The sequence below is a fragment of the Phyllostomus hastatus genome, unplaced genomic scaffold (genome assembly GCF_019186645.2).
Source record: "Phyllostomus hastatus isolate PE091 unplaced genomic scaffold, TTU_PhHast_1.1 phas_contig_16, whole genome shotgun sequence".
NCBI lineage: Eukaryota > Metazoa > Chordata > Mammalia > Chiroptera > Phyllostomidae > Phyllostomus > Phyllostomus hastatus.
In genome coordinates, this window is record NW_025333643.1 from 71,318 (window position 1) to 94,620 (window position 23,303).

The window sequence follows — 23,303 nt, forward strand, 5'->3', positions numbered from 1 at the left end:
CACACTGCCTCTGTTCACTCATGTAAACCCTGGTCTCCAGGCTTTGTTGCAGCTTCAGAACAGTGGTAAAGGAATTGGAAATGTCAATAAGATATCACACTATGTATTGGTTTTGCACGGTTAATAGCTGAATGCTTTAACAACTTTATCAGTCCCACTTGCTTAACAGATATATTAAGAACTGGAACTGTTGTTCCAAGGGCTCCAAAGTAAGTAGGACAAGTATTGTTGGCTTGAATATTTCTTCCTTGCAATAAATTGGAGTTCAAAGAAGCTAAGAATTAAGAGGTGCACTTTTCAAGTGTAATTCAGTTTGACAAACATTTATTGTTAAAAATTCCTTTAACTTTTCCTTCTTGATACAGTGAGTCCTTTATAGCAGAGGGAGTATAGGCCCAAACACTGAAGTTGTCCCAGTTGGGATTATCAGAGGTTATCTGCAGGGCAGGAGAGTTGAGGAAATCTCTGCTCTGTTCTGTGGTTTTCTTCCCAATACTGCCTTTTCTTTGGAGAAGCTCTGAACATCCAAAGAACAGTGTTGAAAAATAAAAATACTGAAATAATATTGAATGTAAAAAAAAAACACCAGTGATTCACAAATCCCACCCACCCCCACCGCAATCCTGTCCATTTATTTGGTGCTACATTGATCCACATTTCCTAAGGTGTCATCAGTCAGTAACAATCACCCAGGCTCCAGAGTCCACTGTGCTGACCAAGTCTGGCTTACGGTTTAATGGAGGGAGCAGGAACTCTCTCACAGGACAAAACCTGTTGGGAAAGTAGACAATACCAGGACACATAGGTGGCTTTCAACAGTGTATTCAGACCCACCGCAGCTCAAAGATGAATAACTCTGCACATCTCTACTCAAATATCTATTCCTAGGGGTTGCTTGGCTGGTCAGAGAAAGCCTGCCACTGTGTGGTAAAGACAGTTGGAGGAATTTTGAACAGAATGTCATGGAGGGTCAAAGAGCAGGGACCTCCCTTTGGGCAGGTAGTAGTAGGAACTATGCATTGGTGGCACCCAAGGTAAAGGGACTAATACAAGGTATAGCCTCAGGTTCTCCAAAGCCCATCCTGGGAGCCTCTAGGGACCTGTGACGTCCAGGTGAGGAGCTGCTACTGCAGCACCTGCCCACACAGACAGAAAGATTATGTGATACAGGCCAGGTAAGGCAGAGAGAGGAGCAGAAGGAAGGGAAAGCAGTTCCATTCACACTGGAGGGAAGGCTGAAAAGATGGAGCTGGGGGCCCTGGGAACTTCGTGGCAGAGTGGCTCAGATGACAGGAGGCCTCTTCAGAAAGACTCAGGAAAGACATTGGGCTGTGACCCTAGAAAGGCCCCAGGTACCAGTGACTGGCTGCCGGCTTTCTGTGCACATCTCATCAGCTCTCACACAGAGCTGAGAACTTCCTTCTTGAAATAGTAAATTAAAAGAACAAAAGGAAAATAGTAACTTTACAGTGGAGAAAACTGTTGGACATCACCTTAATCAAATAACTGACACTAACCTCACAAATCATCATCAGTTGGCTAGTGGCGCTGGGCATCAATAGGCAAACAATACTTTATGGTGCTCCTACCAAAACATGCATGACTCAGACTTCGCCATGAGGAAACACGGGACAAATTCAACGTGAGAGACATCTACAAAACAACTCTCTATATTCTCCACAATGTAAAAGTTGTGAAAGACCAAGGAATTGCTAAGGGACTCTTTCAGATTAAAAGAAATGTAAGAACAATAACAACTAACTACAGCCTTGGATTCAGTTTTGGACCAGAAAAAAATAATACTATAGAAAACATTATTAGGACAACAGGCAAAAGCAAAATGTGAACTGTATTATTAGATAATGCCAAGTTGTCTAACACTTAGATAAATAGTAAATTTCCTGAATTCATTAAATTCCCTATAGTTATGTAAGAGAGGGCCCTTATTCTTAGGAAATAAGTACTTAAGTACTAAGGTCAGAAGGGGCATGATATCTGCAACTTACTCTCAAATGATTCAGGGGAAAAACAATTTAAAAAGAGAAAGAGACAAATGATAAAGTAAATATGGAAAAATATTAACAGTGGGTAAATCTAAGTAAAAGCTATAGTTCTTTAGTATAATTCTTACAATTTTTCTGTAAGTTTTGTAGAGTGAAGAAGTAAAATGGAGTCCCTATAGTCAAGCTTTTGAGTATCTGAAATCAAGAAAAGTGGGGCACAAGGAAACAATTCTACTCTTGTTTTACTTAGCCTGGGAACTGGAACCTCTGAGCTTTCCAGTCGTGCATCAATGACTGACTACATTTCACCTCCCAGATAACCCTTTGATTACCCCCTTAAGGGCTAAGGAGAGAATGCTCACATACCCAGACCACCTGACATCCATTATCCAGACCACTCACTGGCCATCTAGAGGATTACCATCTCAGACCAATCCAAAGGCTAAGAATGCCAGATTGATTATTCTCAAGAATGTACATACATTTTACTATAACAACCTTCGGCTTTCGTTTCTTCTTGAGAACACTGGATATTGCCTACTTATGTTTCCAGTTTGCAAACCCTACAACACTTGAATAAATCTTTACCATTTATTTCCAGCCAAAGACTCCTGATTCCTTTTTAGTTTTTTTGACAGCTTGAAATTATTTCAAATAAAATCTTAAATAAACTTTAAAAAATAAAGAAATAAGAAAAATGATAAATAATAATATACCAGTAAGTTTTAAAATATAAGTGATATCAGTAAATTCCAAAAAAAAATCTAACCTAATAAGATTGACTCAGCTAGAAATTTTAAATAAATTTATACTCATTAAAGAAATTGAGTCAGTAGTTTATAATTTTCCCAAAAATTAAACACCAGGCCATACCAGATGAATTTACAGGTGAGTTCCACCAACTTTCAAGGAACAGATTAAGAGATGCACTTTTCCCCACCTTTATTCTTTGAAATTATTGTAATTGATATCAAAAGCATAGATGGATAAAATAATAAAGGACCCATCTCATTCACTAACATACATACAAAAATCACAAACTAAATACTGACAACCTGAACCTAACAATTTATGAAAAAATAATATGTTCATTACTAAATTGAGTTTAGCCTCGGAATTCAGACTATGTTTAATGTTAGAACCCCCACATCTGTAGCCAGTTATTCAGAAGTGAGGGTGGCCCTGCAAACTCTCCAGCTTGTGGCCTGTGTTTGAAGTGGGGCCAGTCTATGGAGCACTGTATTTTTAACCTATGAAGTTTTGCCTAACTCTGGATAGAGTCAGAAGTCATTGCAGCAATGAACAGAGAAATCAAAACCTAACAATAAATGGTCAGATGAAAGGGAAGGGAAACAAAAGATGGGCTGGAATAGGTTAGAAGCTAGACTTCTCTGAATGTTCCTTGTTTCATGGTGTTAAAAACAAGACATACAGCCCTGACTGGTGTGGCTCAGTTGGTTGGGCATCACTCAGGGAAGGGAAATGTTGCCAGTTTGATTCCCAGTCAGAGCACACGCCTGGCTTATGGGTTTGGTTCCCAGACAGGGTATGGATGAAAGGCAACTGACCAATGTTTCTCTCTCACATTGATGCTTCTCTCTCTCTCTTCCTCCCTCACTTCCCCTCTCCCAATAAATAAAAATCAGAAAGAAAGAAAGAAAGAAAGAAAGAAAGAAAGACCCAAAATGGAGTTGCTTAAGCTAAGCCCCATATCAGCACACCAAGACTTAACTGAATTACAGTTTTGTCTCTCCCAAACAACAGACACAAAATAAAGTCATTTGTGGTAAGCCCCTCCAAGACTTACTATGTAATCTTTTTAAAGAAGATTAGATCCTTTATAGAAGAATCACAGAAAGTTAATGTAGGAAAAGTTACTGACTTAGAAAATTATAATTTTAGCCTCCCCCAGAAGTAGAATTTTAAATGAATCACCTAAGAGAAGGTAGCCTTACCTTCCATTTTCTTGTCTCATCTTGTTTCTGCTTATGAAAGTCCTCCTCTTTGTACTCCTCGAAGCACCCTTCTATTTACTAGTTGGGATGCTGCTCAATTCATGAATCTTTAATAAAATCAATTACATCTTTAAATTTACTCAGTTGCATTTTTTGTTCTTTAACACCCTGATCAGCACTAGCTAGGTCATAGGCCTGACAGATTCCTGCCATCCCCTGAAGGAAAATAACCTTGCAACAACCAACCTGCTTTGTACCTGGCATAACTTTCTTGCTCCTGTTCCCTTATGCCTGTAGTCTTTCATTTTGTATGGCTCTTTGGAGCTCCTCAGTATCTACTAGATTGGATGCTGCCCAATTCATAAATCACTGAATGAGACCAAAATGATCTTTAAAATTTACTCAGTCGAATTCTGCTTTTTAACAGTGGTTTGACTTTGGAATCATCCAATTGTTTTTACATACTTAAAACTCAACAATGAGTCAAAAATATAAAAAGCAATCCCTAAAAATTAAAAACCAAAACAAAGTACCTTATTTCTATATCACATTAGCATGACTACTCAGAATTATTTCAAGTGACCTTAAATGCAGTATTTTGATTGTACATCCCTAGCAGCAGAGCTAGATCATAAGATCAAAATAAATCAAAACTATTCAGGGGTCTTGTTGTCAGTTGTAATATTGGTGTTATTATTTTGAAAAGATAGAATCAATAAACACATCCATACCCCAAGATTACAGTCTCTAAAGGTTATTACCCTTTAAAAAGAACCAAAGCTCTTTGAACACAGGACTTGTCCAACATTGGGAAGGAAACATACAAAATGAATGTGGTATATCTTGTCATAACAGGAATCAGGGAACCTACTGAAGGCTGCGGGGGGCCTGTCAACAGCACACTGGACCCAAGTTGAAGGGGCTCCCACCGGCCAATGGTGGGATAACCTGAGCACTAAAAATAATGATTTTAATAGATTGAGACATGCCAAATGTGTAACAAATATATAACAAATATATAAAATTAATGATTTATAATGATAATTTTATAAAGCTGTTATTGAATGTCTTTGGAGGTTGCTAAGGCACCAACTCATTCTGGAAATTGACACATAAAGGAAAGAATCAAGCATGTATCCTGCCTTTCCTATTCAGACTGTTTTTTGATATAACCAAAATATTGGTGGAGATCCTTTATAGAAGAATCACAGAAAGTTAATGTAGGAAGAGTTACTGACTTCGAAAACCACTATTTTACAATCTCTAATGAAATCACAGGCATAAATAGCAATCAACTATGGCTGCCAAAGGCACTGGGTAAAAGATCAATGGGAGACTATTACCATGGATGGTTTAGGCTGACAACACTTGAACCAGCAGATCAGTGCAAGATCACTAAGGGTGAGATAGCCCAACATGTTGTGTCTGCTGATGTGATTCAGTAAAAAGTGTACATCTACAGAGTGTACACTTGCAGAGTACCACCTACAAAGTGTAGGTGGTAGTGTGCCACCTACAGAGGAATGTTGCCAAATAAGTAAATTGCCAAGAAATTTCAATTTTTAACATTTTTAAAAAGGAAAATCCTACATCTAATCAAGTCTCTGGTTCTAATTACTAGTTTTCAGAAATATAGGGGATAGAATAACATGAAATACAGTTCAAAATTAAGTCAGATGAATATAGAAGGTGAGAAATTTTATAGTACAAGTGATTCCATTTCTTCATCAAATAAGATTTTTTAAAAGGGGTAAAGCTTTATAAAAGACTAAAAGAAACTTAATAAGCATGCTAACCAAATGAAATGTGTGCACCTTTTTGCATCCTGGTTCAAATAACCAACCCAACAGTAAAAATACAATAGTTTGGAAAATCAGAAAATATTAAATACACACTGGATGTTAGGTGATATTAAGAAATTATTATTCTGGGGGGTAGTCATCAGTATTGTGGCCATCCTTCTTAAAGTCCTTATCTGTTAGAGGAACCACCACTGCATTTACAAATTAAATGATATGATACTTAGAAATTACTTTCAAATACTTTTTTTTAAGTGGGAGGAGAGGTGGTATAAAGATGGCACAAAACATCTTTGCTGAAGTTTGGTAAAGGGTCATGAAGAGTCATTATAGCATTCTCTCTACTCTGGGGTATGTTTTTAAACCCCTGTACTAAGGAGTTAAAGATAAGCGTATGATCTTAATAGGCCCAAGAAAAACCTCATTTGATCACATTCAACACCCATTTATAATTGCTATGTTTAGCAGATAGGAATAGAGGGAATTCACTTAACATCGATAAACTTTGCCAATCAAAACCTTCTGCAAACATTATAGTTAATAATAAAATAGAAGCATTTTTAAAAATCAGGAATAAAATAAGAATTTCCCTAATATTACCACTTCTCAGCAACATTAATTCAAGAACCTAATCAGGCCCTGGCTGGTACAGCTCAGTGGATTGAGTGCCAGCCCGAGAACCAAAGGGGCCCGGTTCGATTCCCAGTCAGGGCACATGCCTGGGTTGCTGGCCATGTCCCCAGAAGGGAGTGTGAAAGAAACAACCACACACTGATGTTTCTGTCCCTCTCTTTCTCCCTCCCTTCCCCTTTTAAAAATAAGTAAATAAAATCTTTAAAAAAGAAAAAAGAACCTAATCAGCATAATAAATCAAGAAACAGAAATAAGAAACACAATGTTTGGAGAGAAAAAAATAAGAATTCATTTTCTCAAGTGAAATGATTGTCTACATAGAAATCTCAAAGTGACAATAAATACATTATTAGAATAGCTCTCAAAATAACTAAGAGTTTAGCAAAGGAATAATGAAGGAAAAAAATGGTATTTACCGTCAATGGGTAAAGAGGATTCAATTGGAAAAGGACACAGGGAGCTTTTGAAAACACTGGTAATGTCCTATTTTTTATGATGGATGGTAGAGAGAAGACCATTTATTATTCCATACACCTTACCATATGTGTCTGTGTGATTTTGTTTGTATGATATACTACATAATAAAAAATTAAAAGCAAATAATTGATTTCCTATTTCTAGTACTTCTAAAGTACAAAACATCTGGCAACATCTGTTGGGAATATTGATAGAGAATTCTTTCTTTGAGAAAATTTTAACTTGCTCTTGAATGTCATTTGTTGTTTTAAAAGTTCTCAATGACCATTATATCACCAGATTGTTTCCATGTGGAAGTGTAAATTTGGGGTTGCCAAATATTCAGATATTTTTTAAAAAGCTGGAAATATAAAAACTAATGTATGCAACTATGTTGAGACTCTGTATGCATCAACACTGTGAAGGCCAGGTGAAGGATATCCATCTGCATAGGTCACCATGCTATGACCTCTGTTCTAGGCTCACCATCTTAGAAACAGCCTTTGGCCCTGAGCTGTAGGGTCATTCCCTTCTAGGTGGGCCTGAGTTCTCCAGCACAACCACAACTCTCGGATCTCATCACATCCTGCTGTCCTCATTCTTCTGCATTTCCTGTCCAGCCCAGCAGGTGTCCGCATTTGTGAACCCCTCTTCTAGAATCTGAAACTGACTGTGTTTCTCCCAGTTGACCATCAGAGGGCAGGCATGGAAAATAAGAGGAGAAAACCACAGTTTTTGCTTCTACTGGTACTTTCAAAGAAAGGAATCCAGGGATTAACCATGAAGGTCATTTTACTTGTTTATCCGAATTTAGAAGTATTCTAAGAACATAAGGTATGAGGGTGGGAATGTTTGTGTCTTGCTAGAGCTCATCAAAATCGGTAGGACCTCTCTAGAGATGCTGCTCTAAGAATCAGAGCTTGGCACTGCTCAAGCATAGATAGCTCAGGACAGCCAGGAACTTGGCTTATTTCAGAAATTCTTACCAACAAGTGAATGATTCAACATGTTCCAACACAGTCACTCTTTTATGCTACACACATCTCTTGAAGAGAATCTCTCCAGGTCTGTCCTCACCAGGAAATGAGGAGAGACTATATATAGGGCAAGAAGGGGTCAAGCAAGCCTCAGTCACAGGGACATTCAGTGCTTGATGTGCTGATAAATGTTTAGCAACCAGCTCTCAAAATAAATTTAAAAGCTCTAATTTGTAGCATTTGCCATTTCCATGGTGTAACTACTCATACCTTGCCCAACTTCAAGCTACCAACATAGCATCACTGAACACAAAGCTGGGAAGACATACACGCAAAGGACTCTTGCCAGCCAAGCCAACTTCATTACACCACTGCCTCCACTCACCCTCTATCTCCATTTCAAAGTTAAATCTTAACTGTAGAAGCAGGCCCACTCTACCATTCACAGGGTGTAGGGTGAGGGTAGGACAGTATAGAGACTTGGGCCAGGGACCAAGGGCCAAGGGAATGCAAGTGGCCCAAAGCTGACCACAAAAATGCAACCACCGCTCCACTTCCTACAAAAAAAAAATGCATTATTGTCTCTCTTTTAACTGCTCATCTCTCTGCAGATGTTCAGACCAGTATTCCACAAGAGCAGCTAATTAAGGTTTGACCCCTATATGATATTCCTGGGGTGGCGGTAGTAAGCAATCCCTTCCTCTTGCCCTCACAATGTAGGTGCAAAGATCATTGCTAAACTCAAAGGAAGGAGAAAGTTGTCTGGCCTTGACAGAGAAAAATCTGCCTCACCCAGCCTTTACCTAAATATGCCTTGTCTCCAGCTTATAGAAGCAACCCAATAGAGCCTCTGGAAGAGTCAGTTTGGAGGCCTTTCCTTTCCTTTTGTGCTAAAATGTTTAACAAAAATTGCCTGGAAATTTCTCTGACAGATCCTTTTGATTTCTATCTTAGGAAATCCAAGAATCACAACACCAGTGACAAGGGTACAAATGGAGGTCCAGAGTCAGTGTGTCAAATATTTAAATTATAAATCAAACTCACAAACCATTCATTAAAATGTCTTATCCTGCTGACATGACAGACATGACTTCATAACTACCTGGAAAGCCAGGTTTAAATTTAGTATTCTACACCTAACATAGCCAGACAGAAGAAGCCATCCCTGGTCCTCTATCCCTGGCCATCCCCTTCCCCTCTCCCTACATACTCACTCTCCCACCCCTGCACACACAAGCCCTATCCTGTGCTTCCAAGCTCTGTCACACCCTATGCAAGCAACTGCCTCTTGTCCACCCGTTGGGCTCAGGCTTGAGCATGTAGACAGTGTGATCTTGTTACCAGAAAGGGGACCAGCCAAAGCAGGCCTGCCTCAGGCCAACCTGTAGTGTTTTTGGGTTCTTGACTTCATGTAGGAAAGATTTCTCAACACGAGTCCAGGTGATTTTGAGATTACATTTATGAAAGCTGGGGACAGTGAAACAGGAAGGGCCTAAGATAGAAGAAGCAACAGGAGAGGGACTAGGTAGGGTTGCTTCAGCTCAGAGAAGTCAGGAAAAGGGGGCCTTGGAGACAAGTTCAGGGGGGAAGTCTGGGACAAGCTGCCTCTGCCCATTGCTCCACTAGTTGCAAGTCTAGTGGGGACCCTTAGAGTTCAGGAGATGCATGGATGTGGGGGGAGAAAAGAGGGATGGGAAAGGTGTCAGAGTGCTCCCAGTTAGGTGGAGCACACACTGAGTCCTTCATTTTGAGGATTTTTGAAAGCTGGGAGTTTGGAGAAGGTCTTAGGAGAGAATCTTAATAGAACATTCATCAGCTTTATGCTGATGAGCCAAAATAAGATTTATCCCCTTAACTTCATTTGTCCCTGGGTGTGGTTGTGTGATAGACAGACAGACATGAGCAGAGCAAGGACAGAAGCCCAAGTACAGAAAGTCATCAGGGTGGAAAGCCCCAGGTGCCTGGCAATGGGCAAAACTGGGAAAACAAGGACCTCACCCCCCAGGTGACCTTCCCTCCCCTAGCATATTGCTGGTCATGCAGTTTAGACCCCTTGACTTTCATATCACTGCTCAAGCAGTTCGGACCCTCCCCTTACTTTCCCTCTCCTGGCATACCTCTAGTCATGTGGTAGACCCCCTTAGAGGAAGAGCAAGGGCCTAAGAATGGCCTCATGCAACTCCCATGTGGGCCCTTGCACAACCACTCCCTTCAGCATTAACCCCTAGGGGTAATATCTAGGCCTCATTGGTATTTCAACTTCAGGCCCAGAAAGGCAGCAAAACCAAACAAGTGATACCATGGCTGACATCAGGATCAGCTTGGATGACTAATGACCCCCTGCCCTGTGCTACCCAATCAGTAGAGACTACAACCCTGAAAGGACACACCTGAAAAGCTGATGAATATTCTATTGAGATCTCCCCTAGGACCTCCCCTAAACCTCCAGCCTTTAAAAGTCTTTAGGACAGAAGACCAGGGGCTGTTCCTCTTGGGAGCACAACTCACCTGTTCCACTCCTTCCGCCCCACCCCCCAGGCATGTAAACTTTTACCTTTCTCTCTTCTGAGCTCCAAGGGCTCTTCTTTTGCCTCTGTAGCTTATTTCCTAACCCATGTCTTCTACAGCTCACTTCTTCTACCTCTATGACTTTCTAAACTTTCTCTTATAGTTTCAGTCTTGGCTCTAAACTCTTTCTTAGCCAGAACTCAAGTACTGAGTTTGCTGAACCAAGGTCTGGTGTGACTCCACCAGTCAACACCTGGTGCCAGTCTTGCTGCTGACAGATGGCAAAAATGGTACTAGTTGGATTTCTGCTATCTCCCAAGTAAGGTGAGTTAAGCTATTTGGCCTCCCATTAGAAAGAAGTATAAAACTTTTACTCCAAGTGTCCTTGGTTAGGGAATATAGAACTTTGTGATTTACTCAATGGCTGTAAACTGTTTGGCTATTTAACTGTCTCAGGTTCCCTATTCCACTTGTCCTGGCTCATAGCCTGTCTCAGTCTGGGCACAGGAGAATGTGCCCAGGGAAGAGGCCACACCAGCATAAAAGTGGTCTTGAAGGAATTATGGGGTATCAAGTACACGAAGCATAGAGGAAGAGGTTAGTCTCCAAGGGATGTCTCTCGATGGCCCTGTGAATTCTTCATTCCCTGGGTATGTCAAAGTCAGACCAAGGCAAAACCAAGCCCTTTAAATCACAGGACTCAAGGCAAGGAGACGTCTCTCCCAGGCCTGAGAGCAACTACTGTGCAGAAGTGCCTCTGCTCTCAGGGTCTCCTGATGACTTTGGTGTTAAACATCCTACCTACTTTGACAGGGTTCCTAAGATTTCAGTCGATCAAGCACAGTGCTGAGTACTACAATTTGCTAAGACTAAGTTGTACAGTGAAAATATAAAAATATCCTTCTGCCCAAATATTCCCAAAAGAGTAGTTCATTACACTGGGTCCTCACTTTTACTTTAGAGCAGGTTTGGCAAACCAGGACCCACAGGCCAAACCCTGCTGGCCTGTTTTTTATGGTCCATGAGCTTGGAATGGCTTTTACATTTTGAAAGGGGATGGAGGGTCAAAAGAAGAATATTTTATGACATGGGAACATTATATGAAATTCTAATTTCAGAGCCCATACATAAAGTTTTACTGGACCCAGCCCTGCTCCTTCATTCAGACATTGTCTATGGCTATTTTCTCACCTCAACAGCAGAGTGGAATGGTTGAGAGTGACAATAGCCACAAAGCCTCAGTTATTCACTTTCTGACTCTTTATAGAAACAGTTTGTCAACCCAGTGTGAGAGTTAAGTTTCTTTCCTATGTTTCTCCAGAAAAGATTGGTGATACGTAGAGTAAGCAGAATGTGAGCCCCTCAGAAGGAAGGGCTGGAAGGGGAGGGAAAAGGGGAGGCCAGACTGTGTGAACTGCAGAACTTTGCCTCCTTTCTCCTAGAAAAGAGAAGCTACACAGAAGCAGCAAGAGCCTGCAGGAGGATTACTTAAGGACAGAAAGAGGAAAGAAGAAGGCATAGTACCCCTAACACTTCATCAACACCCATGTCAGTCTTTGCCTTTGCTTTTGCCATTAATTTCATTTATTGTCATCATGTAATTGAAACATTAAATATCAATTTAATGGCTATCACTATAGTCCCTTTGCTATGTGATTATCTTCATTGTTGAAAATGACATTGGTAGCTCAGCATTAAACATCTAGAGCAACTTTGTCTACTAGGAATAATTTTATAGTAGACCTCATGTAAATTTATAGTGACCTCATTTTAAACAGTAAAAAAGAAAAGTGTCTTGTGTGTGTTACATGCCATTGAGTCGATTACGGTTCCTAGGGAATCCTATGACTGGATGACGCCCACAATGCCCTGTCCTCAGCAGCCCTGCTCAGCTCCTGAAGACTCTTGCTTATGGATTCTTTTATGGAGTTAATTGTCTCCTGCCTGGTCTTCCACTTTTCCTGCTGTGTGTTTCCCCCCAGCATTGTTGTCTTTCCAAAGAATTCTACCTTCTCATTCTGTACCCAACTGTTAGGACAACTGTCTTGTCATTTTTGCCTCCAGCAACACTGAAACTAGAAAAGTTGGTGTTTGTGCTGCCTGCTGCCCAGAACCAATAAGTAAAGACAGGGGTTGAGTCTTTATGGGCACTTTAGTCAGAGGGCTGGCAATCTGAGAAGACAGAGGGTTATACACCCTCAAAAACCATCTTAACATCACATTTCAAGCAGACCTTTTTACAACATAAAAAGAAAGGGTAGGTGTAAGGTGTTGGAAAAAGGTTAATTGGATAAGAGTTTCAGTCTCCTAGGACTTCTTTTTCTGCCAATCAACAAGTCTTCGCTCCCTCTCTGGAACCCATGGCTCAGATACCATCTCCATTGCTTTCAGACACCCCGGGGCACAAAGGTTGAATTGCTTGTTGACTAACATAAATTTTTTTTAACTTTGTGTATTAAATGATGCCATCAAAAAAGTGAAAAGACAACCCACTGAATGGAAGAAAATATTTCCATATCATGTATCTGAAAAGGATATAGTATCCCTATATATATAAAGAACTTTTACAACTCAACAATAAGAAGATAAACATTGCAATATTTAAAACATGGGCAAAGATTGTTAACCAACATTTCTCCAGAGAACATATACAAATGGCCAGTAAGTACATGAAAAGATGCTCAACATCATTAGATATTAGGGAAACATAAATTAATGAGATATCCCTATGATGGTTATAATTTTTAAGAAGTGGGTGATAACAAATGTGATGGGGATGTGGAAACATTTGAAACCTCATACATTGCTGGTGGGAATATAAAATGCTGCAGCCTCTGTGGAAAAGTTCAGTATTCCTCAAAAAGCTAAACATAGAGCTACCATATGACCAAGCAATCCTACTCCTAGGTATACACCCAAGAAAATTGAAAACATGTGCTCACATAAAAACATAGACATGAATGTTCATGGCAGCATTACTTATAATAGTCAAATAGTAGAAACAACCCAAATGTGTTCCAACTGATAAGTGGATAAATGAAATGCAGTATATCCATACAATGGGATATTTTTCAACTATAAAAAGGAATGAAGTACTGATGTATGCTACAACATGGATAAACCTTACATGCTACAAGATAGAGAATGTGCTTAGTGAAAAAGCCAGACCCAGAAGATTACAGGTGGCATGATTCCATTCACATGAAATGTCCCAAATCGGCAAATCCATAAAGACAGAAAGTAGGTTAGTGGTTGCTAAGGAATGGGGGAATTGAAAGTGTGCGGTCTCTTTTGGGGTGAGAAAAATGTTCTGCAGTTAGATAGTGGTGACAGTTGCTTAACTCTGAGACTCTATTAAAAACCACTGAACTACACACTGTGAAATGGTGACTTTTGTGGGATATGAATTGTATGTGCATGTAATTTTATCTTGCACTTCCTCCCTGTTCTCACTACCACTACTGTCACCCAGGTCACTGCCACCTTTCACCCTCAACCCTTCTTCACCTGCAAAAGCCTGGAGACTTGTCATCTTGCCTCCACCCTCACCTGCTGTCACCCATTCTGCACACAGCAGCCAACAAAGTGCTGAGTGTCGCTGTGCACCCATGTGGGTTTTTAAAAGATGTTATTTATTTTTAGAAAGAGGGGGACAGAGGGAGAGAGAGGGAGGGAGAAACATTGATGTGCAAGAGAAACATGGATCTGTTGCCCTTCACACGCCCCCTACTGGGGACCTGACCTGCAACCCAGGCATGTGCCCTTTCTGTCCACAGGCCAGCCCTCAGTCCACTGAGCCACATCAGCCAGCGCCACCTGTGTGATTTTTAAAATGTATTTATTTATTACCTAACTTTTTACTTTGTAATAATTTCATACTTATAAAAAAGTTGCAAAAGTAGTACAAAGAGTTCCCATGTACCTTTCCTCATCTTACATAACCACAGAAATATTGTTAAAACCAAGAACTATATACCCTTCGTTAGCTAATCTATAGACCTTGTGTCATCTTCACCAGTTGTCCCACTAATGTTCTTTTTCTGCTGCAGAGTCTAACCTAAGAACCCATATTGCATTTCGTTCTTCTGTCTCCTTAGCCTTCGCCAATCTGAGACAGTTCCTCAGTATTTCTTTATCTTGTATAACCTTGACATTTTTGAAGAATAGGGGCTAGTTATTTTATAAAATGTCTCTATTTGAGTTTGTCTGATGTCACTCATGATTAATGTCAAGCTACGCATTTTTGGCAAGAACACCGCAGAAGTGATGCTGTGCCCTTCTCAACCATCTTACAGAAATCACATGGTGTTGAATTTCCATTGCCAGTGATCACTTGGTTAAAGGCATGTCCTCAGGTTTCTCTTCTATAAATTTGTGCATTTTTCCTTGTAATTAACAAATATCTTATGGGAGAGATGATGAGGCTATGCAAGCATCCTCTTTCTCATCATACGTTTGACCACTAAATTTTTTTTAATTTTATTTAAATTGTTGTTGCAGTACTATTTTCTATCTTTTACTCCCATCCCAACCCACCCACCCACCCCTCCCCTCCTCCCTCCCATTTCCACCCACCCCTAGTTTTTATCCATGTGTCCTTTATACTCGTTCCTGTAAACCCTTCCCCTTTTCCCCTGAAATTCCCCTGAAATTCCCTCTCCTCTCCCCTCTGAACTCTGTCAGTCTGTTCTTTATTTCAGTGTCTTTGGTTATATTTTGCTTGTTTCTTTGTTTTGTTGTTTAGGTTCCTGTCAAAGGTGAGATCATATGGTATTTGTCTTTCACTGCCTGGCTTATTTCACTTAGCATAATACTTTCCCGTTGCATCCATGCTGTGGCATAGGGTAGGAGCTCCTTCTTTCTTTCTACTACATAGAATTCCATTGTGTAAATGTACCATAGGTTTTTTGATCCATTCATTTACTGATGGGCATCTAGGTTGCTTCCAACACTTAGCTATTGTAAACTATGCTGCTATGAACGTTGGGGTCAATAGGTTCTTTTGGATTGGTGTTTTAGAGTTCTTAGGATATAATCCTAGCAGTGGAATTGCTGGGTCAAAAGGCAGATCCATTTTTTAGTTTTCTGAGGAAATTCCATACTACTTTCCACAATAGTTGTACCAGTCTGCAATCCCACCAACAGTGCACTAGGGTCCCCTTTTCACCACAACCTCTCCAACACTTGTTTGTTGCTTTGTTTATGATGGCCATTCTGACTGGTGTAAAAGTGGTATCTCATTTTGGATTTAATTTGCATCTCTCTGATAGCTAGTGATATTGAGCATTTTTTCATGTGTTTCTGGATCCTCTGTATGTCCTCCTTGGAGAAGTGTCTGTCCAAGTCCTTTGCCCATTTTTCTAATTGGGTTGCTTGTCTTCTTAGAGTGGAGTCATGTAAGTTCTTTATATATTTTGGAGATTAAACCCTTGTCTGAGGTATCATTGGCAAATATGTTTTCCCATACAGTTGGTTCTCTTTTTATTTTAATACTGTTTTCTTTAGCTGTGCAGAAGCTTTTTATTTTGATGAGATCCCATTTGTTTATTCTTTCCTTTATGTCCCTTGCTCTGGGGGACATATCAGTAAAAATGTTGCTGCATGAAATATCTGAGATTTTTCCTGCCTATGTTTTCCTCTAGGACTTTAATGGTGACATGGCTTATATTTAAGTCTTTTATCCACCTTGAATTTATTTTTGTGTATGATGTAAGTTGGTCCTTGAGTTTCATTTTTTTGCACATAGCTGTCCAGTTTTCCCAACACCATTTGTTGAAGAGACTGTTTGTTCTCCATTTTATGTTGCTGCCCGCTTTGTCAAATACTAATTGACCGTAGAGATTTGGGCTTATTTCTGGGCTCTCTGTTCTGTTCCATTGGTCTATGTGCCTTTTTTTTTTTTGCCAGTTCCAGGCTGTTTTGATTACAGTGGCCTTGTAATACAGTTTGGTATCAGGTATTGTGATCCCTCCTACTTTGCTTTCTTCTTTCTCAAAAATTGCAGCAGCTATTTCAGGGGTCATTTATAGTTCCATATAAATTTTTGAAGTGTTTGTTCTATGTCTGTGAAAATATGCCACTGGTACTTTAATAGGTATTGCATTGAATCTGTAAATTGCTTTGGGTAGTATGGACATTTTGATGATGTTAATTCTTCCAATCCATGAACATGGTATATGTTTCCATTTGTTTGTGTCTTCCTTAATTTCTTTCTTCAGTGTTGTGTAGTTTTCTTTATACAGGTCTTTTACTTCCTTGGTTAGATTTATTCCTAGGTATTTTATTTTTCTTTTTGCTATGTCAAATGGGATTTTTTTCCTGATTTCTGTTTCTGCTGTTTCATTGTTGGTATACAAAAATGCCTTTGATTTCTGGATATTGACTTTGTATCCCACAGTTTTGCCAAATTCGTTTATTAGGTCAAGCAGTTTTTTAGCAGAGTCTATAGGATTTTCTAGGTACACTATCATGTCATCTGCAAACAATGACAGTTTTGTTTCCTCCTTTCTGATTTGGATGCCTTTTATTTCCTTTTCTTGTCTGATCACTGTGGCTAAAACTTTCCAATACTATATTGAATAGAAAGTGGTGAAAGTGGACAACCTTGTCTTGTTCCTGATCTTAGTGGAAAAGATTTTAGTTTTTTCCCATTGAGTATGATGTTGGCTGTAGGTCTCTCATGTATGACCTTTATTATGTTGAGGAATGCTCCCTCTATTCCCACTTTTCTGAGTGATTTTATAAAAAATGGGTGCTGTACCTTATCAAATGTTTTTTCTGCATCTATTGATATGATCATGTGATTTTTGTCTTTGCTTTTGTTTACGTAATGTATTACATTTACTGATTTGTGAATATTGAACCATTCTTGCATCCCTGGGATGAATCCCACTTGGTCATGGTGTATGATCTTTTAAATGTATTGTTGGATGTGGTTTGCCAGTATTTTGTTGAGGATTTTAGCATCTATGTTCATCAGTGATATTGGCCTGAAGTTTTTCTTTCTTTGTTGTGTCTTTATCTGGTTTTGGGATTAGGATGATGCTGGCTTCATAAAAGGAGTTTGGGAGTTTTTCATCATTCTGGAATTTTTGGAATAGTCTGTGAAGGATAAGGATTAGCTCTTCCTTAAATGCTTTGTAAAATTCTCCTGTGAAAACCATCTGGACCCGGACTTTTGTGTGTCAGGAGTTTTTTTTGATTACTGTTTCAATTTCATCTGCTGTTATTGGTCTGTTCAGGCTTTCTGCTTCTTTTTCATTGAGTTTTGGAAGATTATATTTTTCTAGAAATTTGTCCATTTCACCTAGGTTTTCAAATTTCTTGGCATACAGTTCTTCATAGTAATTTCTTACAATCCTTTGTATTTCTGTGGTATCTGTTGTAATCTCTCCTCTTTCATTTCTGATTGTGTTTATTTGGATCCTTTCTCTTTTTTTCTTGATGAGCCTGCTTAAAGGCTTGTCAATTTTGTTTATCTTTTCAAAGAACCAGCTCCTGGATTCATTGATCCTTAGAATTGTGCTTTTAGTCTCTATGTCATTTAATTCTGCTCTGATCTTGGTTATTTCCTTCCCTTCTGCTTGCTCTGGGCTGTCTTTGTTGTTTTTCCTCAAGTTCTTGTAGATGTAGGGTTAGGTTTTTTGTTTGAATTGTTTCTACCTTTTTTTAGGTAGGCCTGTATCGCTATGAACTTTTCTCTCAGGACTGCCTTCACTGTGTCCCATAAATTTTGGGTTGTTGTGAGTTCATTTTCATTTGTCTCCAGAAACTTTTTTTATTTCTTCCCTTATTTCATTATTGAGCCACTCATGATTTAATAGTATGCTATTCAATCTCCATGATTTTTGAGTGTTTTCGGGTTTCTTCCCATTGGGGTTGGTTTCTAGTTTCAGTCCCTTGTGGTCAGAGAAAATGCTTGGTATAATTTCAATTTTCTTAAATTTGTTGAGGCTTGCTTTGTGTCCTATCATGTGGTCTATCTTTGAAAATGTCCCATGTGCCTTTGAAAAGAATGCGTATTTTGCTTCTTTGAGATGAAGGGCTCTATATATATTAGTTAAGTCCATTTCCTCTAGGGCATCGTTCAACACCACAATATCTTTGTTGAGATTTTGCTTGGAAGATCTGTCCATTTTTGACAGCGGGGTGTTAAAATCCCCTGCTGTAATTGTGTTCCTGTCAATATCCTTCTTGAAGTCCCTCTAAGATTTTCTTTATGTATTTGGGTGCTCCCTATGTTGGGTGCATATATATTTACAATGTTTATGTCTTCTTGGTGGATTCTTCCCTTGAGTATTATGAAGTGCCCTTCTGGGTCTCTTTTTATGGCCCTTTTTTTTGGAAGCCTATTTTGTCTGATATGAGTATTGCTACCCTGGCTTTTTTCTCCTGTCCATTTGCTTGGAAAATTTGTTTCCAGCCCTTCACTTTTAGTCTGTGTAGATCTTTTGTCCTGAGGTGGGTCTCTTGTAGGCAACATATGTGTGGGTCATGCTTTCTTATCCATTCAGCTATTCTATGTCTTTTTATTGGAGCATTTAATCCATTTATGTTTAAAGTTATTACTGATAGGTACTTATTCATTTCCATTTATGTACATGTGTTCCCCTCTCCCTCTCTCTCCCTCCCTCTCTCTCTTCCCTCTCTTTTCCTTAAAGCAGGCCCTTTAGCATCTCTTGCAGAGCTGGTTTGGTCGAGGTGTATTCTTTTAGGCTGCTTTTGTCTGGAAAGCTTCTTATTTGGCCTTCTATCTTGATTGAGAGCCTTGCTGGGTAAAGTAGCCTTGGTTGCAGACCTCTGGTTCTCATTACTCGGAATATTTCTTGCCAATCTCTTCTGGCTTGGAGTGTTTCCATTGAGAAATCAGCTTCTCACCTTATTGGGGCTCCCTTGTATGTTACTTCCTGTTTCTCCCTTGCTGCTTTTAAGATTCTCTCTTTGTCTTGGTATTTTGCCATTTTAATTATGATATGTCTTGAAGTGAGCCCTCTTTGGGTTCCTCTTGATTGGGAACTCTCTGTGTTTCCTGGATTTGTGTGACTTTTTTCTCTCATCAAATTAGGGAAGCTTTTCCCATCATTACTTTTTCAAATAGGTGTGTCTATTCCCTTGCTCTTCTTCTTCTCCTTCTGGTATTCCCTATTATACGGATATTATTATGTTTCATATTGTCTTGCATTTCTCTTAATCCCTCTTCATTCTTTTCTGAGCCCTCTTTTCCTTTTCTTGCTCTTTCTGGGTGTTTGTCTTCTACTTTGTCCTCTAGCTCACTGATCCGATCTTCTGCTTCATTGATCCTGCTTTTCATTCCTTCTACTGTGTTCTTCAGTTCAGAAATTGTATTCTTCATTTCCTCTTGGCCCTTGTTGAGAGTTTCTATTTCCTTTTTCCATGTTGATATAGTTTTGCAGTGAGTTCATTGTAGCTTCCCTGTAGTTTTCTGGTAGCTCATTGTGAGCTCATTTGAGCTTCCTGACAATCATTGCTTTGAACTCAATATCTGATAGTTGAATTGCCTCTATTTCATTTAGCATTCTTTCTGAGGGCTTCCTCCTTTTCCCTTTGATTTGGGGATTGTTTCTTTGCCTTCCCATTGTTTGTGAGACTCTTCTTGTTAGCCTCAGCTTCTTAAATTGATCTGTTCTGGCTCCCTGGGTTTATGGTGTGAACTTCTGTAGTAGAATAGCAGTGAGTTTCAGTGGTGCAGTTTTCTTGATCTTCAGAGCTCACTGGTCTTGGGCTGTCATTTAGGTTGGCTTTGTGTTTGCCTTTGGGTTTTGATTGTTGTTGGGTCTTTCTTTGGTGGTTCCTTCCCACCCAGCTGGTTAAATGAGGATCACTCTGTCCACCACCTCTTGTATTTTGTTGTGCTGGTGAGGGCAGGTTGTGTTGAAGCTGGTTCTTCTGTGTGTAAAAGGTTTTAAGGATTCTTTCTTGCTCTTGTTCAGTTGTTTGTATTGGGTACTGTCTCTACTGTTTAGTTGTATTTCCAGATAGGTCCTTGGATTGAGGTTTGTGTGGTTTCCACTCCCTTCCTTCACCTTCTTCTGTTGTTATCTGTTATTGGTTCCTTTGTTGTTGAGTTTCCTCTTCCAGTGGGTATCCTGGTGTTCACTGCTTCCACCTACTCTTTTTTGTGATCAGTTAGAGGGGGGAGGCAAAATGGTTTAAGACAGCAAGATCATATTCTATGATATTTACAGTAGCAGCCAGTAGAGAAGAGATAGGAATTCCTTTGACTATGTATAGTGTTAACTGTGATCTTCCACCTAGCTAGCTGATTTTTAGAAAGGATGGAAAGAAGATAAGACTCTTGTTGGGGAAGGAAGGATTGTGAGTGGGATCTAGAAAGCAGTGAGGTTGTGGGAGATCAGATTCTGAGGTAAGGTGAGAGTAAAGGATAGTAAATAGGTGTAGTGTGTGAGAGAATATAGTTAACCACTACAGTATTAGAGTTCAGGAAACTCTGAAATGGGCTAAGACCTGGGAGGAGTGTTGTGAAGTATTTATAATTGTATGGAACAGCTATTATTTACAATGATATTGCAGCAACAATCATATGACAGAATCTATGTGATCTAGATAACAAGAATAGGGAGTATAGAACCTTGAGTAATGTGCTAATGGGACACAGGTGAGTTAAAGGACAGTAGATTAGCAATACACTATGAAAGAGATATCAAGGAAAGCTGTCAGGTCATACAATATAACCAGCCTAGCAAAGCAGGCTATACAAAAATAAGAGGGATACAAAAATACTATTAAAAAAAGATGTAAGAATACTGGAAAAATAATAATAATACAAATATGCAATAACTTGCAGGTTCTCTGTAATAGCAGAGTAAAATTTGTCTCACTGTCCCAGCTGTTGTGATGCCCCTTCTTTGCGTTCAACTTTGGCCTTTTCACAGATCCAGTATTTTGTCTCACTTGTAGGTATTTAAAAAAATAAATAAATAAAAAAGGCAGACAAAGGAAGGAAGAAGAGATAAAATTGGAGGAAAGACAGGAGGAAGGAATAAAACAAGAAAGCAGGAAAGAGAGGAAAAAGAAATTAAAAGAGAATAAAAATAATAAAAATTTAAAAATTAAGAATTGTTAAAAAAATAGAATAAAATTAAAAAGTCTCTTGGTTTCAAAGTGGCCAAACTGTTTTTTCTGCTCTTTCTGGCTGCGGCAGACTGAGGGGTGATTGGTATGGCTTTTCTTCCTCTGTCAGCAGCACGCACTGTCTGGGAAGCTAACATGGCTCCTCAGCCCTGCGCCCTGGGTGTGGGAATCAGGCCTTTCCCCAGGGTTACTGCTGTAGTAACACCCCTGCTGTGGACTGGGGTTCAGGGATGCTCTTCCCATGCACACATGTGCCTGTGTGCCCTTGGCTGGGTGGCAGGGAGGCTGGAGCGATTGATCACTTTAGGAGAATTCCCCAAACAGTGTCTGTCTTTTCACTCCTTCCTCTTGAGAAATTCCTCCTATTCAAGCCTGCCACTCCACACAATGGCCTGGCTTCTCCTGCAGCCCAACTCTCCAGCCAGACCAGTGACCATGGGGGTCAGGGCCCGCTGCGCAACCCAACCCTGCCAGTGTCCACAGCCTCCAAGGGTGCTCACAGCCCTTGTGTGTTTGCTAGCAACTGGGATCCTCCCGGTGCCACTCAGACCTTGTTTGGCTGGGGAGGAGCAGTTGTCCCGGCTGCCTCCCAAGGGCTCTGTGGCAAACCCAGCAGCGGGCACTGGGCCTGGGACTGTAGTCCCCAGACCCAAGCTGGTCCCTGGGACCCTACCATGTTGCAGCACTCCTCTTAGGGTCTGGTTTTTCAGTTCTGCCACAATCCTTGGTCCCCTATTTTCACATATGCTGAAGTATGTTGGTTGCTTGTTCCTCTGCTCTGCAGATCAGCCAGGATTTTCTCCCCTGTGCCGAGGGAAGCCGAATGTGCTCCTTCCTACTCCGATGGCATCTTAGAGTCTCTTGACCACTAAATTTGACCACATCATACTTTGGCCAGCAATTTGATTAATTGCTGATGCTTGCCTGCAACAATTATTACTGCGTTTGCTGTTTGTCAAATGATGGTTTTCTATGTCCAGCATTTCCTCTATGTCGATTAATTTAATCTTTTGTGATGAAGAGCTATTTCTTTCTTTATTTATTCAGTATAAACTCATGGGTATTTCTTTTGTTCTCTGAGTTATGATGTTGGGAATCACCCTGCATGGCATCAGGAGCTGTAAGCCCCACCTAGGCTAAGGCTAAGGGAACACCCTTGGAGCTGTAAGCCAGCAAGGAGACAAGTGTAACATCTGGCAAACGCGAGAACAAATATCGGAGACTTTCAGGGTATCAAAGATGTTACTTTATTGGCCTAGTTTAAACTGTGCAGGGGCGAACTCTCAAAGTGTCCAGTGACACAGTGCCCACAAGAAGCTGCAAACAAGAGCCGCCCCGAGCGCTTACAACTACGTCCTTATATAGGGGTGGGCAAGCAAGTGTTATACAGAAGCAGACGTGGCAGTTAGCAATTCGCTTACAAAGACCACGTGTGGGGATTTCAAACCAAGCATTCTTGTATGAGGCAGGAAGGCAGGATGTTTGTTCAGTGACCTAGTAATCTCCTGGCTCTATCTAGCTAGGTTCCTATTTTCTCATGGTATAAGTTTTTCCCTACTCCCTACAACAACCTTATCTCCCTGACAGGAGCACCGCTTCTGCTCCTTCATACCTCACCCTGCCTAGACCCCAATGCTTGGTCAGTTAGCCAATGACGGGTAAGATCCCCCAAGGGGGGAACGACCTAAGACATGCACGATCACGTGGGAGGCCCCCAAGAAAGGACTTTGGGGGTTATGGCAAAAGGGGGTGATGGACTCTCACCCTTTGGTTTTGACAAAGCCCAAGTCCTCCTGCTCTGCAAGAAAATCTCTTCATCTCTTGTCTGCCTTACTTCCCTTGCTCCACCTAAGCCTGAAA